Source organism: Ornithorhynchus anatinus, chromosome 14 (genome assembly GCF_004115215.2).
Source record: "Ornithorhynchus anatinus isolate Pmale09 chromosome 14, mOrnAna1.pri.v4, whole genome shotgun sequence".
NCBI classification, from domain to species: domain Eukaryota; kingdom Metazoa; phylum Chordata; class Mammalia; order Monotremata; family Ornithorhynchidae; genus Ornithorhynchus; species Ornithorhynchus anatinus.
In genome coordinates this window covers 14,893,560-14,908,912 of record NC_041741.1, presented here as the reverse complement: position 1 = coordinate 14,908,912, position 15,353 = coordinate 14,893,560, and the positions used below count along the sequence as shown (strand labels likewise).

The 15,353-nt window shown below is 44.6% G+C and overlaps 1 long non-coding RNA gene and 1 gene segment (V, D, J or C); one reads left to right on the top strand and one right to left on the bottom strand.

Moving 5' to 3' along the window:
- LOC100076640 overlaps positions 1-15,353 on the bottom strand; it is a 343,932-nt gene that overhangs the window by 118,354 nt on the left and 210,225 nt on the right.
- LOC103168185 lies at positions 721-11,624 on the top strand. The gene is made up of 3 exons (XR_003764292.1): positions 721-947; positions 8,366-8,870; positions 9,368-11,624. It is a non-coding gene; the product is annotated as an uncharacterized LOC103168185 (long non-coding RNA).

The window sequence follows — 15,353 nt, the reverse complement described above, 5'->3', positions numbered from 1 at the left end:
AGGAGACCGAGGAATGACCGGCCAGAGAGATAAGAAGAACCAGGAGAGGACGGAGTCCGTGAAGCCAAGGTGAGATAAGGTATGGAGGGAGGAGGGGATGGTCGACAATATGCCTCACATGGGACAACCTGCTTACCTTGTATATACCCCAGGGCTTAGAACAGTTGCTTGGCACATGGTAATTGCTTAACAAATACCATTATTATTGATTATTATTAATCCTGCGAGCCCATCCTATATTGAGTTGAGTTGGATAATACAAACTTGACCTGTAACTGATGTGCCTGTCAGTTACAGTTCTTGTTCTAAAGTTTACCGAGCCAAAATGTAGATTGCCTTCTGTCTCCTTGTGGTCTCTGAATACAGTAATGGAATGCAAAGGTTTACCTCACCAGACTGAGTTAAATCCCTTGAATATTCACAGTTAGGAGTGGGTGTATTTTCAGTCCGTCAAAACCCAACCAATGTGTGTTTGCTGAGTCCTGGGTTGGAAGTTATACTAGGCACACTTATTCCACATCCTCATGTAGGCAAAGCACAGTCACCACCCAGAATGAGTTGTGGGTCACAGAAGGTGTTTCCTGTCTGGAGAGTGGGCGGAGTTGATTTCACAAACACTTCCTGGAGGAGGGACAGTAACAAGGGTTTAAAAGAAGGGGGGAGGGCGAAGTTCCTAGTTTGCAGTAAGTGGCGGATCATCTTGGTGGGGAAGATAGTTTTGGGCCATAGAATGTTGAATCCTTTGGATAGACTGAACCTGGAAGATACCCAAGTGGAAAGTTTGAGGTGGAGTTCTTCCTCAAAGACTAAGTCCTCTGGACAAGTCATTTTCAGAATGGACAGTGAGGAATGGAAAGATTTAAACGTGGTTGTGAAGAGGACATTTGTTGGCAGCGCAACTGATTGTACATGAGGGGAAAGACAGAGTGGCCCAGTTTTACTTTAAGGTAAGGCTTTAGAAAAGCAGTGTTGCCTAGTGGATAGAGCCCAGGCCTGGGGGGTCAGAAGCCACCTGGGTTCTAATCCCAGCTCCTCCATTTGCAGTGTGGCTTAATAGAAAGAGTGCGGGCTTTGGAATCAGAGGTTGTGCGTTCTAATCCTAAGCTCCACAACTTATCAGCTGTGTGACTTTGGCAGTCACTTAATTCTCTGTGCCTGTTACCTCATCTGTAAAATGGGGATTAAGAACTATGAAACCCCCACATGGAACAACCTGATTACCTTGTATCTACCCCAGTGCTTAAAACAGTTTCTTGGCACATATTAAGCGCTTAACAATGCCATTTACTATTATTATTATTATTATTATGCAATTTTAGGCAAGTCATTGACTTCTCTGTGCCTAACTCATCTGTAAAATGGGGATTAAGCTGGGATGGTTGACAGCGTCAAAGACAGCTGAGAGGTGGAGGAGAACTGTCTCTATCTGTTGCTGACTTGTTCATCCCAAGCGCTTAGTACAGTGCTCTGCACATAGTAAAGCGCTCAATAAATACTATTGAAATGAATGAATTAGAATGAAGTAGAGATTCATTGGATTTGCAAGAAGATCATTTGTGACTTTGAGAGGGTGGTTTTCTGTGGAAAGAAGGGATTGGAAAGCCAGATTGGAGAGGGTCAAGGAGATAATTGGAGGAGAGGAACTTGAGACAATGAGTGTAGAAAAATGGTTCAAGGAGTTTGGAGAGGAATAGTAGGAGGGAGGGTGGGGCGATTACAGGAAGGAGGTGTTGGAGTCAAGGGAGGTTTTTTTAGGATAAGAGACATGGGCATATTTGAGTGAAGGACATTTCCTCTTGAGATACTGCTGGGAAAAGATGGACTTCCTAAGCACAAGCCCCACCAGCCCTTGGGGTGAACTACAGTAGCATGGAACCACAATCTAGGCCCAGGGAAGATGGGGTCTCTTGTTCTTCTTGCTCTCTGACTGGAGCTGGATGCTGAACCTAGGTACTTCATTCATTTCAATTGTATTTACTGAGCGCTTACTGTGTGCAGGCCACTGTACTAAGCACTTGAAAGTACAGTTCAGCAACAGAGAGAGAGAATCCCTGCCCACAATGGGCCACAGTCTAGGAAGGGGGAGACAGACATCAAAACAGGTAAAGAAGCATCAGAAGAATCTATATAAATAAATAATATTATATTATATATATATAGTATTATATATATGCATATAGATAAAACACATCAGAAAAATAAAACAGGCATTATATAAATAGAATTATAGATATATACATATAACACAAAAGCTGTGGGGCAGGGGGTAGGGTGAGGTGGAGCTGAGGGAAAGGGGGGAAGCTGAGGGAAAGGGGGGGAGCTGAGGGAAAGGGGGGCTTATTCTGGGAAGAAGGTGAGCCTTCAGTAGGGGCTTTGAAGGGGAAGTGTGGTGAATAATAATAATGGTATTTAAGTGCTTACTATATGCCAAGGCACCGTTCCTAAGTGTTGGGGGTAGATTCAAGATAATCTGGTTCCCACGTGGGGCTCACAGTCTTATTCCCCATTTTACAGATGAGGTAGCTGAAGCACAGAGAAGTTAAATGACTTGCCCAAAGTCACCCAGCTGATGAATGGCAGAGCCAGGATTAGGACCCACGTCTGCTGACTCCCAGCTGATTTCACTAAGCCACGGTGCTTCTTCTCTAAGGGAAGAAGGGCATTTGAGGAGGGAAGGCATTACAGGCCAGAGGTAGGATGTGGGCTGGGGAGTCGAAGGTGGGACAGGCGAGAACAAGGCACAGTGAGAAGAAAGCACCAGAGGAGCGGAGTGTATGGACTGTGGTGTAAGAAGGAGAGAAGGGATTGAGGTAGGAAGGGGCAAGGTGATGAAGAGCTTTGGAGCCAATAGTGAGGAAGGTTTTGCTTGAATAAGGAGGTTGATAAGCCACCACTGGAGATTTGAGGAGAGGGGTGACATGCCCAGAAAAGTTTGGTGTAGAGAGGTAATCAGGGCAGCAGAGTGAAGTATAACATGGTGTGGAGAGACAGGAGATTGGAACATCAGAAAGCATGCTGATGCAATAATCCAGTTGGGGTAGGATGAGGTAGTTGTTTGGGTCAATCAATCAGTTAATCAGTGGTATTTATTGAGCATTTACTATGTGCAGATCAACTATATGTGCTTGTGTGGGCCGAGGACCTTCAGGGACACCTGACTCCGAGTTGATAAAGGCGGGACTAAGTCCTCATGATCAGAGATGCAGCTTGTGAAGTCCTGGAACGCACCTGGCTGGGAAATGGGTTGGGGTTAAGGCCCAAGGTAGAGCCTGAAATCTCAAGGACAAGTTAACTTAAGGCTGTTCACGATGGTTTGGGTATGACTCAGTAAGTGCTTAAATACAGGAAGCAACTAAAACAAGGTCCTGAGTGCCAGACACTTTACTTAGCACGAGGGTAGATAGAACCTAATTCAGGTTGGACCACCATCCTGGTCCCAAATAGGGCTCAGTCTCAATCCCCATTTTACAGATGAGGGAACTGAACCACAGAGAAGTGAAGTGACTTGGCCAAGAATCACCTAGCAGACAAGTGATGGAGCCAGGATTAGAACACAGGTCCTTCTGACTCCCGGCTCCGTGCTGTATCCACACAGTCAAGCTGCTTCGTTAACCCTGCTTGCTTCCTCTGGGATCTTTATTAAATCATGAGTCCCACATGGGGTTCTCATTCTTAATTGGAGGGAGAGAGAGAGAGTTAATCCTCATTTTACAGAGGAGGTAACTGAGTCACAGAGAAGTTAAATGACTTGTCCATGGTTACCCAGCAGACAAGTGGCAGAGCTGGGATTAGAGCCAAGGTACTCTGACTCCCTTAGCTAAATTGGCTTCCCTGCTTCCCACAGTGGTCTCCACACAGTAATCACTCAAATATAATTGATTATTAGATAAGTCCTCTATGCTGCCCACAGAGACACCTTTTGACAGACAACTTTTTTGTTTAAGTGAGGGGGTGAAAAGGGGGCAAGGATGGAAGTGGAGATAGGCATTGGGGTGGGGGTCTGACTTCAGGGCCAATTGGACAAGAAGGCCATTTGGGATTTTTTGGAAACTCTCAAGTGTTTCCTGGGACTGGGGTGAGTCTCCTCTCATGGACTTTTCATCTTACTTTCCAGTCAATCTCTATCATCCCTAGAGGTAACACTGATGTCATCTTTTGGTTTGCACTGGTGGGTTGAAAGTGGCATCTGGTTGACGGTGATGGGCACAGCCTGATTATTGGCCGTCAGGTGCATCACTGTCATAGTTGTTGCTCCTCACACCCTATGAGGGTTCTGTCCAAAATTTCCAGAGGGGCCTCTTGGTTCCTGACTTCCTGGATTTAGATTGAGGATTAACCTGAAGATGTGAAAAATGAGTCTGGGGATGGGTCCAATTCTAGTGGTGGCTAGTGTCCCCGTCATCAGGGAGGGAATATGAGTGGAGAAAAGTTAATGTGGAAGAGCAACTATCACTACTGCAGTTCCTCAAGACTATAACCTTGTGAGCAGGGAATGTATATCTACTCTGTTGTATTGTACTTTCTCAGTTGCTTCATACAGTGTTCTGTACAACATAAGCACGCAAAATCATTGTTTATGATACCCTTTCCACTAAGCCACTAGGAAACTCCCCTCCGGACTCTAAGTTCCCTATGAGCAGGGAACGTATCTACCAACTCTGTTATATTTACTCTCCTAAGAGTTTAGTACACTGTTCAGCACACAGCAAATAATAAATATCATTCATCGAATAATCACACTGACATGGCCCCACACACTGCCCCTCAGACCTCTGCCTATCCCACTGCCCCAGAACAGGTTGTGAGGGAAGAGGTGAGAGCGGATATCTCCCCGGGTAAGGCCTTCTGTCTCTAATCTGTCCTGAGGCTGTGTGGAGTGACTAATTTTGGGGTGGCTGCCTTAAACCTAATCTCTCTTTTTTTTTTTTTTTATAGAGGTAAGGAGTGGGTGGTGGTGGTGGCAGAAAATCCCAGAGGTTCTCCAGTTTCCTGCAACAGTGTTGGAACTTTATACCCAATTCCTTCTAGTTTGGGCTGGATACTTAATGTAGTGCTAAGGTCAGTGAAAGTGGGATTCATGGCTATGTGGATCCCAGTTTTCATTATAAAGTCAGTGCAGCCACCAATGAACTAACATTGATGAATAAACTGATGTAATCTTTGTAATTTACTTTGGTGACGTACCGAAGTACAGGTTGGAAGGGTGAACAGTGGTTCTTTTCTTCCAAATAGAATGCATTGTGGTTATTGCTGTTGGATGATTTGCTTTGGGGTGGTAGAGCTATAGTGACACACTGTGGGAGCCTCAGACAAAATCCCCAGAGGGCTTTTGGGGAAAAAATTCTGAGCACAATAATTCTGATTAATTACTGTGGTAATACTAGACACTATTACTGTTGTATTATGCTGATGCAGATCTACCCAAAGTCTCCATCTCTGCACCAAATCTCCACAGACCTCAGGTCTCTGCAGATTTAATTGGCCAGGCACATGAATGAAGAGGTGAGAGCTGCCATTGATAGGTTTCTGCCCTGAGGCTGTGTAGGGTGTGACTCTACTCGGCTCAGACACACATTCTCTGTCCAGCAGTCTTTGGAGGTGACTGCACTGAGACTAAGGATCTTCCTGCAGAGCTGATTGGGGAGATGTGGTGGAATGTCTTAGAGGCCATATTCGAGGAGCCTAGTCATCCCCTGTAGCCCCCTGTAGCAGTGTTGGTGCCACATCCCTACCAAATTCTTAAGCGATCCTACTCCAGGACCTAATGAAGCACTACTGAAGTGGAGAGTGGGTGAATCAATGCGGGATGACTGCCTGTGTGAGGACCACTTCCCTGTCCTAAAGTCAGTGCAGTCGGCAGTGGCCTAAATTAGAGTTGTTCTACTCTAACCTACAGGTATGAATGATCTTGTGTAATAATAATGTTATTTGTTAAGCGCTTACTATGTGCAGAGCACTGTTCTAAGTGCTGGGGTAGATACAGGTTTTCCCACAGGAGGCTCACAGTTAATCCCCATTTTACAGATGAGGTAACTGAGGCACAGAGAAGTTAAGTGACTTGCCCACAGTCACACAGCTGACAAGTGGCAGAGCTGGGAGTCGAACCCCATGGCCTCTGACTCCGAAGCCCAGGCTCTTTCCACTGAGCCACGCTGCTTCCCATAATGGTAACCTCTGATGGCTTTGTCAAAGTATGAAGTTGCAAGGCAAGGTGCGTCTAAATTTGATGTGGTCTATTAATGCTACACACCTTCTGGTTATTGCTGTTGGGTATATCACTGTGGTAGCTACCGTATTGTTACACCCTGTAAAAACCCTTTGCAAAATCCACCCGGGGACCTTTGGGGACAAAATTCCTGGGTTTGGATTCAAATTAAATTTCCAAATGGGAAAGGGAAGATTAGGATGCTGGGGTTTGAAAATGGATCTGGGATTCAGGAGTCTGCTAGCATTAGGGTTTCAACACTTGGTTGCATTTGGGGAAGGAAATGGATTTTGACTGGAGATGCATCACTATAATAGAAACAGCTATGGTAGCAGCACAGGGACACATCTCTGCCCATCCTCTTCTTTGCAACAAAGACCCTCAGAGCTCTGCAGACCCCACTGTGTTGATGGGAGATGTCAGTGAAAAGGTGAGAGAGGCATCTGTTTTGGGGCACAGTGAGGGTTATGGAGTCATTCTGCCCTGTAATGAGTCATTTCAGATGGGTGGCCACTAAAAGCCTGGTCTCTTCATTGGTGGTTTCACTGTGTCCCAACCTGCTTTTCTTGTATCCACCCCAGTACCTGGCACATAAGTGCTTACCAACTAACATTATTATTAATTATTATTAGTTGTAGTAGTAGCGTTAATTATCAGAAATCTATAGGAAAAATTCTTGAACACGATGGCCGAGAACTAAATGGTCCAGGCCCCTGCAACAGGGTTGAATTTCAATCCTTATCTACTACTACCTGCTAACTTGTATCTGGGACCTAATATGTGATCTTCCTTGAAACAAGACACTCAGAGCACTCCAGACTCCATTATGATGATGGGAGATGTCAGTGAAAAGGTGAGAGCAGGCTTTTTGTCTTGAGGTATGGATTCATTCTGCTCTGTAATGAGTCATTTCAGATGGGTGGCTGCTATAAGGCTCGCGTCTTTCTTCACTGCTGTGGAAATCTATGGGGATGACAAAATCTTGGACACTATGGCCAATGGTGCAGGTGGTTTGAAACTGGTCTTTTCCTGGAGAACTAGTTGGGGAGTGTGTGATGGGGACATAATCTCATTCAGTCCGTAGTATTTATTGAACACTTACTGTGGGCAGAGCACTGTCCCTGAAGAAATATTGGAACTTCATTCCTTTTCCACATCCTGTTAATATGTGATTGGTTCCAAATGGGCTGCCACTGAAAATGTAGATTCATGTCTGACCCAGCTCTCACCGAAGTTAGCAATGAACTAAAATCAAAGATTTTTTTCTAACAGGTAATGAACAGTCCTGTTTAAGCATTCACTTCAGCAGTGTAATAGGGTGAAAAGTGGATGTGATTTGATCATATTGGTTATTGCTTTTGGGTGTGTCACTGTGGTAAGGGTAGCCACCATCCATACTCTGTGAGGGCCCCATACAAAATCCCTAGAGGGAGCCTTTGGTGACTGAATTTCCTTTGTTTGGATTCAGAATGATTTGCCAAATGGGAAAAGGAGAATTGGGATACTGGGATTTGAAGATGGATGCAGAGGGGTTAGTGCAAACCAGGCCCTGAAGAGCTTGTGGATAATATTCTATGGAATCTATAGTCTGAGAACTAGCAACATTTTTCTTTTATTTCATGATATTAAGGACTTATTCTAGGCACTGTCTAAGTGCTGGGATAGATGCAAGCTAATCAGTTTGCACACAGTCCATGTTCTACATGGGATTCATGGTCTTAATCCCCATTTTACAGATGAGGTAACTGAGGCACAGAGAAGTTAAGTGACTTGCCCAAGGTCACACAGCAGACAAGTGGTGGAGCTGGTCCTCTCACTCCCAGGCCCATGCACTAGCCACTAGGCTACACTGCTTAGATTACACACTCCTTAAGGGCAGTGATCACATCTACTTATTTTATTGCACTCTCTCATGCATACACAGTAAGCAATCAAATACTTCTGATCGAAGCTTCATCTCACAGTGGCTAGTATGAGAGCAGTCCATTTTCTGCTTGAGAGAAGAGATGAGGGCCTCATTGAACGTAAGAATGGAGATGTGATGGAGGTAGTACAACTCTATAAGATTATATTAGTGTAATATATAGGGGTACATGTTCTCTGGAGCTTAGGTCTGATGCAAATGTTTTCTCAAATGTAAGCTTTTTCTCCTTTTTTGAGACTTTCCCTAGGCTGGAGCTGATCCCCAGAAAAAGATGCAATTTCAAACATCACTGACTCAGAACTACTACTTGTTTCACAAAGACCTGACAGACACCTGCAGGATATGCTGACACCTGGATGACATCACAAGAGGCTTAAGCAGTATTGGCTCAGGAATTAATCTAGAAAGGAACTAGAGAAAGGGTTCAAATACAGGCAGACAAGATGCTCTTTTCACCCTAAAGAGTTAAAGTGGGGGTGATGGCAAGGCCTGGCTCAAACTCAGGTGAACCCTAAAAGGGGATCAAATCCAAAGAGACCTCACTCATTTGTTATTAAATATCTTGACCCTAGCAGGGCTGTGACTAATTCCCCATGGCCCTAAAGCTATAGGATTTAATGGATGTGGGTCTGTGTATATGGTACCTGCATGTAGGTGAGGAGAGAGATGCAGAAAGAGTGCTAATTCAAGATGGAGTCTCCAACATGCTTAAATGATACCTTTGTCCCTCAAGTGATTCTGGTAAGTGTTGGGGAAGATCCTAAGTGCTAATATGATGTGCCTTTGTAAACTGATTGTGCCCAGGAATAATCACCTCTAACCCCAAGTCTAGGACAAAAACTAGAGTGGGGGCATTTCCCATAAGCTACTCGAAACCACGGGCTTCTGGATCTGTCATGTATCTCATAATAATTGTGGTATTTAAGGGCTCTTATGTGCCAAGCGTTGTACTAGCACTGTGGGGAGATATAAGATGATCAGGTACTGCCTGAGGTCCAAAGTTTAGGAGGGAGCACAGGTATTGAATTCCCATTTTATATATGAGGGAATTGAGGCACAGAGAAGTTAAGTGGCTTGCCCAAGATCCCAGCAGGTAAGTGATGGAGACAGAATTAGAACACAGATACTTTGACTCCCAGGCCCCTGCTGTTTCCACAAGGCCTTGCTGATTCCCAAGGTGCTTTAGCACTTTGTGTCCCTGAGTCCTAGACTGATATTCATCTATATTTCCTCCTTAGTGGCCTTAAACTCCCTAGGGATTCTGCGAAGTATACATCTTAACCAAGAGACTAACCTTGGCAAACAGGAAGAAATTATAAAAAGTACTTGGATTCCCAACAGAATTGGTTTCTGGAAATTGCATAAGTCAAAATTATCTTGGAACCAATTTTCTCATAGAAGCAATGTTATAAATGGGGAAGTGGATCATCAACTAAGGATCATCATCCTACTTTGACCAAAAATAATCTGGAATTATGTACTCTATCAGGTAAGTAATCTAGAACTATAGAGATGCCTAATAGTTTAATTACTGAGTCAGAATTTCCATCTTGGGGTAGCCCACTTTTTTTACTTCAGAAGTAAAATGGATATTGTTGGGTCTCCCCCTGGCCGTCAGTAACCTCATACCCTGGTGCAAGGGGCAGCTGGAGGGTGTCTGAGATCCACCACAGCAGCCAACATCCAGACAAACTTATCAGGAGTTCCTGTCTCTTTCCACTCACCTCCTTGTCTCCAGCTGCCAACTCCAGGAGGTATGGCTTTGCCATGTGCCTGACTGTGGTAGATGGTGTGAAATAGACCTAATTCCCCTGCCTGCAGTGGCTGGGCTCAACTCAGAAGCTGATGACCATAGCATCATCATCAGGAGTAAAGCTGAGCCCCCAGTTGGTTTGGGGATGGCTCTGCCCCCCGGGTCACTTCCCCTGATGCCCAAGATCCTGTATTATGGACAAAGCTTTCCTCTGGCTTAGGACTGCTTGCAGTGACAGAGAGAAGAATGAATAAGACTCACCTCTTCTTCCGGCACAGACTCCCTGCTGCATTGGACAGCCATCTTGGGTTTGTATGGAGAAAATTGCTTGCTCTTTTGAGGCAGATGGAAGAACTTTGATGGAAAAGAAAAAAAGCTCTTCAATATAAGCAGGAGTTAACTTAATCCTTGTCTCTGACACAAATCTTTTCACCAGCCCTGTGGTAAGGAGAGTGGACACCACCAGCCAGGAGCTGAGGCTGTTGAGACCACACCTGATGACTCAGCCTAGAGGGAATGGAATGGGGATGTGAGCTCTGGTCTTGGATGCCCTTGGGTATTGGGATCAGGCTTGGGAGCTGATTCTGAACCTTTTTTTTTAATTTGATATTTGTTAATCTCCTTACTATGTGTCGAGCACTGTTCTGAATGCTGGGGTAGATATAAATCCATCAGGTAGTTCAAAGTCCCCTGTCCCACATGGAGCTCTGTTTGAGATGACATTCAGAACCTGAGGAGTTGGATGGGGGCTGGGCCATACTCTCATGCCAAACAGGAACTCCTCGTTCCTTCTTTCATCCTGATTAGTTTTCCACTGACGTGGGTCTTTGAATGTATTCTCCTGTGGCTGTTCATTTTTACCAAAGGTGCAGATGGACCAAGGTGATCTCATTCTTTGCAATTGCCCCCAGGAAGATTATTTCCCCTATTTTACAGGTGGAGAAAACTAAAGTACAAAACGGGAAGGTGAGGTCGGGGCAGGGAGCAGAACGGACATCCTTACCCTGGATTTTTTTCACATGTATACTGATATCATTTAGTCAGTTAACATCAGTGTCTCCAACAGGATTTACCAGGCCCTTTCTGTGGCAAAGTATGAGGTATAGAGGAATATTTGGGAAAAGTTAAAGGAACAATACCTGCTCTCAAGCTGATTGTCAACTCTCATTTGGAACAACGACTGCAGGCAGAGCCCTGGGATATTATTTATTACTATTTATGAACAGAAGAAAATAGTTTCTCTGCCCTGAAGCAACAAATGGGGAGAGAGAAAGGACCCAAGCACACAAACTCATATATAAAATGCAAATGTTAGAAACACCCTACATCAGTAATGCTATTACTAGGTCAGACCAGTGGTCTTTCCATTCTAGAACTGTGTGGCTGACAGGGTCACAGGACACTTGAAGCCACTCTGTGAGGGTGGCTGGCCTTCCCGGGTATAGATGGACCATCTTAAACCCCTAATGTTCCCACCTCCCCCTGCCCCCCACCTTAATAACCCATCATGGGACTAAATAATCTGAACATATAGATAGCCCTTTCTGAGCCCTTCACCATGGTTTGTAGTAATCCACTATGGGCCGCTTTATCCCACCAAACCCTTATTGAGTCTACAAATAATTTGTCTCCAGAACTTCTGAAGACAGGGAATTCTGTATGTTTAGGTTTTTATAATAATACCCTGCCTTTGTGTGATGTATATTTTCCCAAAGGGCTTTCATATAAATGATTGCATTTAATTCTCTCATGACTGGGATGGAAAGTTTATAAATGAAGAAATTGAAGCACAAAATAGTTAAAGCACTTGCTTGGAGTTCCCCAGTAGGCCAGTGGCAGACTAGAACCAATGTTTCCTCACTCTTTGTGCTCTTTCCAGTACATGGTGCTGAATGATTGCAGTCTGTATATTAAATGGGTTGATAAGCACACAAAGGCAAACTCCACATTGTTCAGAGACACTCTGGTGTTCCTCGTGACCCTCCACCTTCTGGACAAACACAACTTTTTTCCTTCCTTCCCTATCAGAACTCTGGCAGACATTAGAGAAGCAGCATGGCCTAGTGGACAGAACACAGGCCTGGGAATCAGAAGGACCAGGTTCTAAACCTGACCTTGCCACTTGTCTGGTATTTGACCTTGGGAAAGTCATTTAGCTTTTCTGTGCCTGTTAACTGTAAAAATGGGGATTAAGACTGTGACCTATGTGGGGCAGGAACCCAATTTGCTTGTATCTACCCCAGTGTTTAGTACAGTGCCTGGCACATGGTAAACATTTAACAAATACCACAGTTATTAATATTATTGTTATTATTAGTTCTCTTAGTGGTAGAGCTTTCTACACTTTGCCCAGTTTCTCCCTTAAACTGGCCATGTCTCAGATTGACAGTCAGTGACAAAGATGTGACAAAGACCTGTCAAAGACAGAGTGAGTGAATTCTCTATTCTGGAAGATTTTAGGCCTTTCCTTTTTTTAAATCTGTTGACCATCATACATGCCTGCTGTAACATAATATTCAAAAGCTGAGGGACTGGGTGAAGAAACTTTTTTTTTTAATATGCCTTAGTAGGTAAGAAGAGATTCTGATTCTAGAGAAATATTACCAAACCTTTTTGGCAGTTGTGTGTCTAGAAACAATGCTCCTATTTTATTGTCATTGGCAGCATCAAGTGATGGTGACCTCAATCTACCGTAAGGGGGCAACAAAACCAAAACAGAATGTCTAGGACAAGGTTTGGCACCGATTGCGGAACTAGAAATACAAAGATGTTTGGGGGGATTTTCAATATTTCTAATATGCTCAAGATATTGGACAAAATTCCCTGGGTGCAGAAACTCACTGACATCCTCATGGCCAAAGATAACCAAAAAAGGCCGGTTAACTTGCCCAGAATCAGTGAGAATTCATTTTATGAGGACGAACTGTATGGGATTTAGGAGTAATGTGCATACACTAGGGTACCTGGTTCTCCCTACCAGACAGCAGCAGTCCTTTGGAGGGTCCAGAAACCCACCCAGAGCAAGCCTGGCCAAAATATGAATTCAGCTGAGAGAAATCAATTTTTAGTATTTGTAAGTGCTGACTTTTTTTTGTGGTATTTAAGTGCTTACTATGTCAGGTACTGTACTAAGCACTGAGGTAGATAGAATCTCATCAGGTTGGGCACAGTCCATGTCCCATATGGGGCTAACAGTCTTAATTTCCATTTTACAGATAAGGTAATTAAGGCACAGAGAAGTTAAGTGACTTTCCCAAGGTTACATAGTAGTTAAGGGGCAGAGCCAAAATTAGAACACAGGTCCTCTGACTCCCAGACCTGTGTTCTTTCCTCCAGGCCATGCTGCTTCAATGCTAATTCCAAAGATACATGGATGCTGATGCAGCTTGCAGGAGGAGGAGCTGGCAAAATTCACAGGGGATTGATGACTTAGAGACCTTCAAAGATAAATCATCTGTATTTGAGCACTTTCTGTGTGCAGAGTATTTATACCAAGCGCTTGGGAGAGTACAGTACAACAGAGTTGGTTGACATACTCCCTGCCCATAAGGAAAGATTACCATTTTCAGAACCAGGATACTGACAGGGCGGGCAGGGTGTTGAGACCAGGAAGAGTTGGGGCAGAGGAAGCTGTAATCAATCAATTAATCACTGATATTTATTGAGTGCTTAGTGTGTGCAGAACACTGTACTAAGCCTTTGGAAAAGTCCAGTACAACAGATCTGATAGACATATTCCCTAACTTCAAAGAGCTTGCAGTCTTTGGTAAAAGTAACTGGTGTAGACTGGGGAAATTATCTAGGTCTGGGACTAAGCCACTCATGGGAGAGAAGAGAGAAAGACACTTTCAAAATTTGGGGTACTCTGGCATCCAGGACTACAGGGGAAGGTATGTGTCTGGGCTCACACTCATGGTCCTGCAATGTGTCTCTCGTACAGTAATAGAGGGCTGTGTCCTCAGTTTTCAGGCTGTTCATTTGCAGATGCAGCAGGCTGTTGGCATTCTCCCTGGAGATGGTGAATCGGCCTTTCACAGAGTCTCGATAGCTTGTCCAGTCCCCTTTGCTATTTATAGCTGCCACCCATTCCAGCCTCGTCCCTGGAGCCTGGCGGACCCAGTGCATCCCATGGCTGCTAAAGGTGAATCCGGAGGCTTTACAGGAGAGACGCAGAGAACCCCCGGGCTGTCTTACGTCTCCCTGGACTCCACCAGCTGGACATCACCCTGGACACCTGCAAATACAGAGATGGCAGGGATCATGAGAACTTCTCTCTCATACATACATACCCACTGACGCAAGTTATCTGAGTCACTAAGATCTTTCCCAAATTACCTTGGAGCAGGATGAGGATGGAAAGCAGATTGAGGGCAGACTGCATGGTGGGGGCTTTGGGGTCAGTTTTGAGGCAGGAGGGGAACACACAGAAAGCAGGGCTGGGACTCCTCTCTCAGGGTTGCAGGGATGGGGGCCCTGAGTTTGGGCTTTAATCAGGGCTAAAGGGGCCCCATTTGCATCTCTTCTTCCCTATAAAGGCCCAGCAGCTGCTTCTTGCTGGTGAGTCTCTGCTCTCAGCTGCAGAAAGGAGCATCCAGCAGAGCCATGGGGATGGATTTAGAGGTGGTAATGGGCATTGGTGGACATGATGACTGGGATTCAATACTTTCTGGAGAAATAACTGGGGTACTATCTTCCTATGCTAATGGTCTCAACTATTCTAGACTTAGATATTTAATCCACTGTGAAACTACCACGTTCTTGTTGTTTCTGTTTCTCCTCAGATACATCACTGAGATTGAGGAAGAGCCCCTGAATCAGGATATAATTCAAGCCAGATTTAAGGCAGGGAAGCAATATTATCCAGTGGAGAGAGCAAAGGTCTGGGAGTCAGAGGGCCTGGGCTTTAATCCCAATTCTGCCACTTGTCTGCTATGTGACCTTGAGCAAATCTCTTCTTTGTGCCTCAGTTACCTTATCTATAAAGTGGGGGTTAAAGCTGTGAGCCCCATGTTGGGTATGGACTATGTCTTACCTGATTAGCGGCATCTACCCTAGTGTTTAGCAGAGAAGCAGCATGGCTCAGTGGAAAGAGCCTGGGCTTGGGAGTCAGAGGTCATGGGTTCAAATTCCTGCTTTGCCACTTGTCAGCTGTGTGACTGTGGGCAAGTCACTTAACTTCTCTGTGCCTCAGTTACCTCATCTGTAAAATGGGGATTAACTGGAGCCTCATGTGGGACAACCTGATTAACCTGTATCTACCCCAGCGCTTAGAACAGTGCTCTGCACATAGTAAGTGCTTAACAAATACCAACATTATTATTATTGTTATTAATGTACCTGGCACATCATAACTACTTAACAAATACCTTAAAAAAATTTAGCATCATCAAGACTTACTGTGTGCAAGGTCCTGAGCTATTTGGGAATATAGGATAAAAGATGAAGACACAATTCCCTCCACTTCCTTAAGG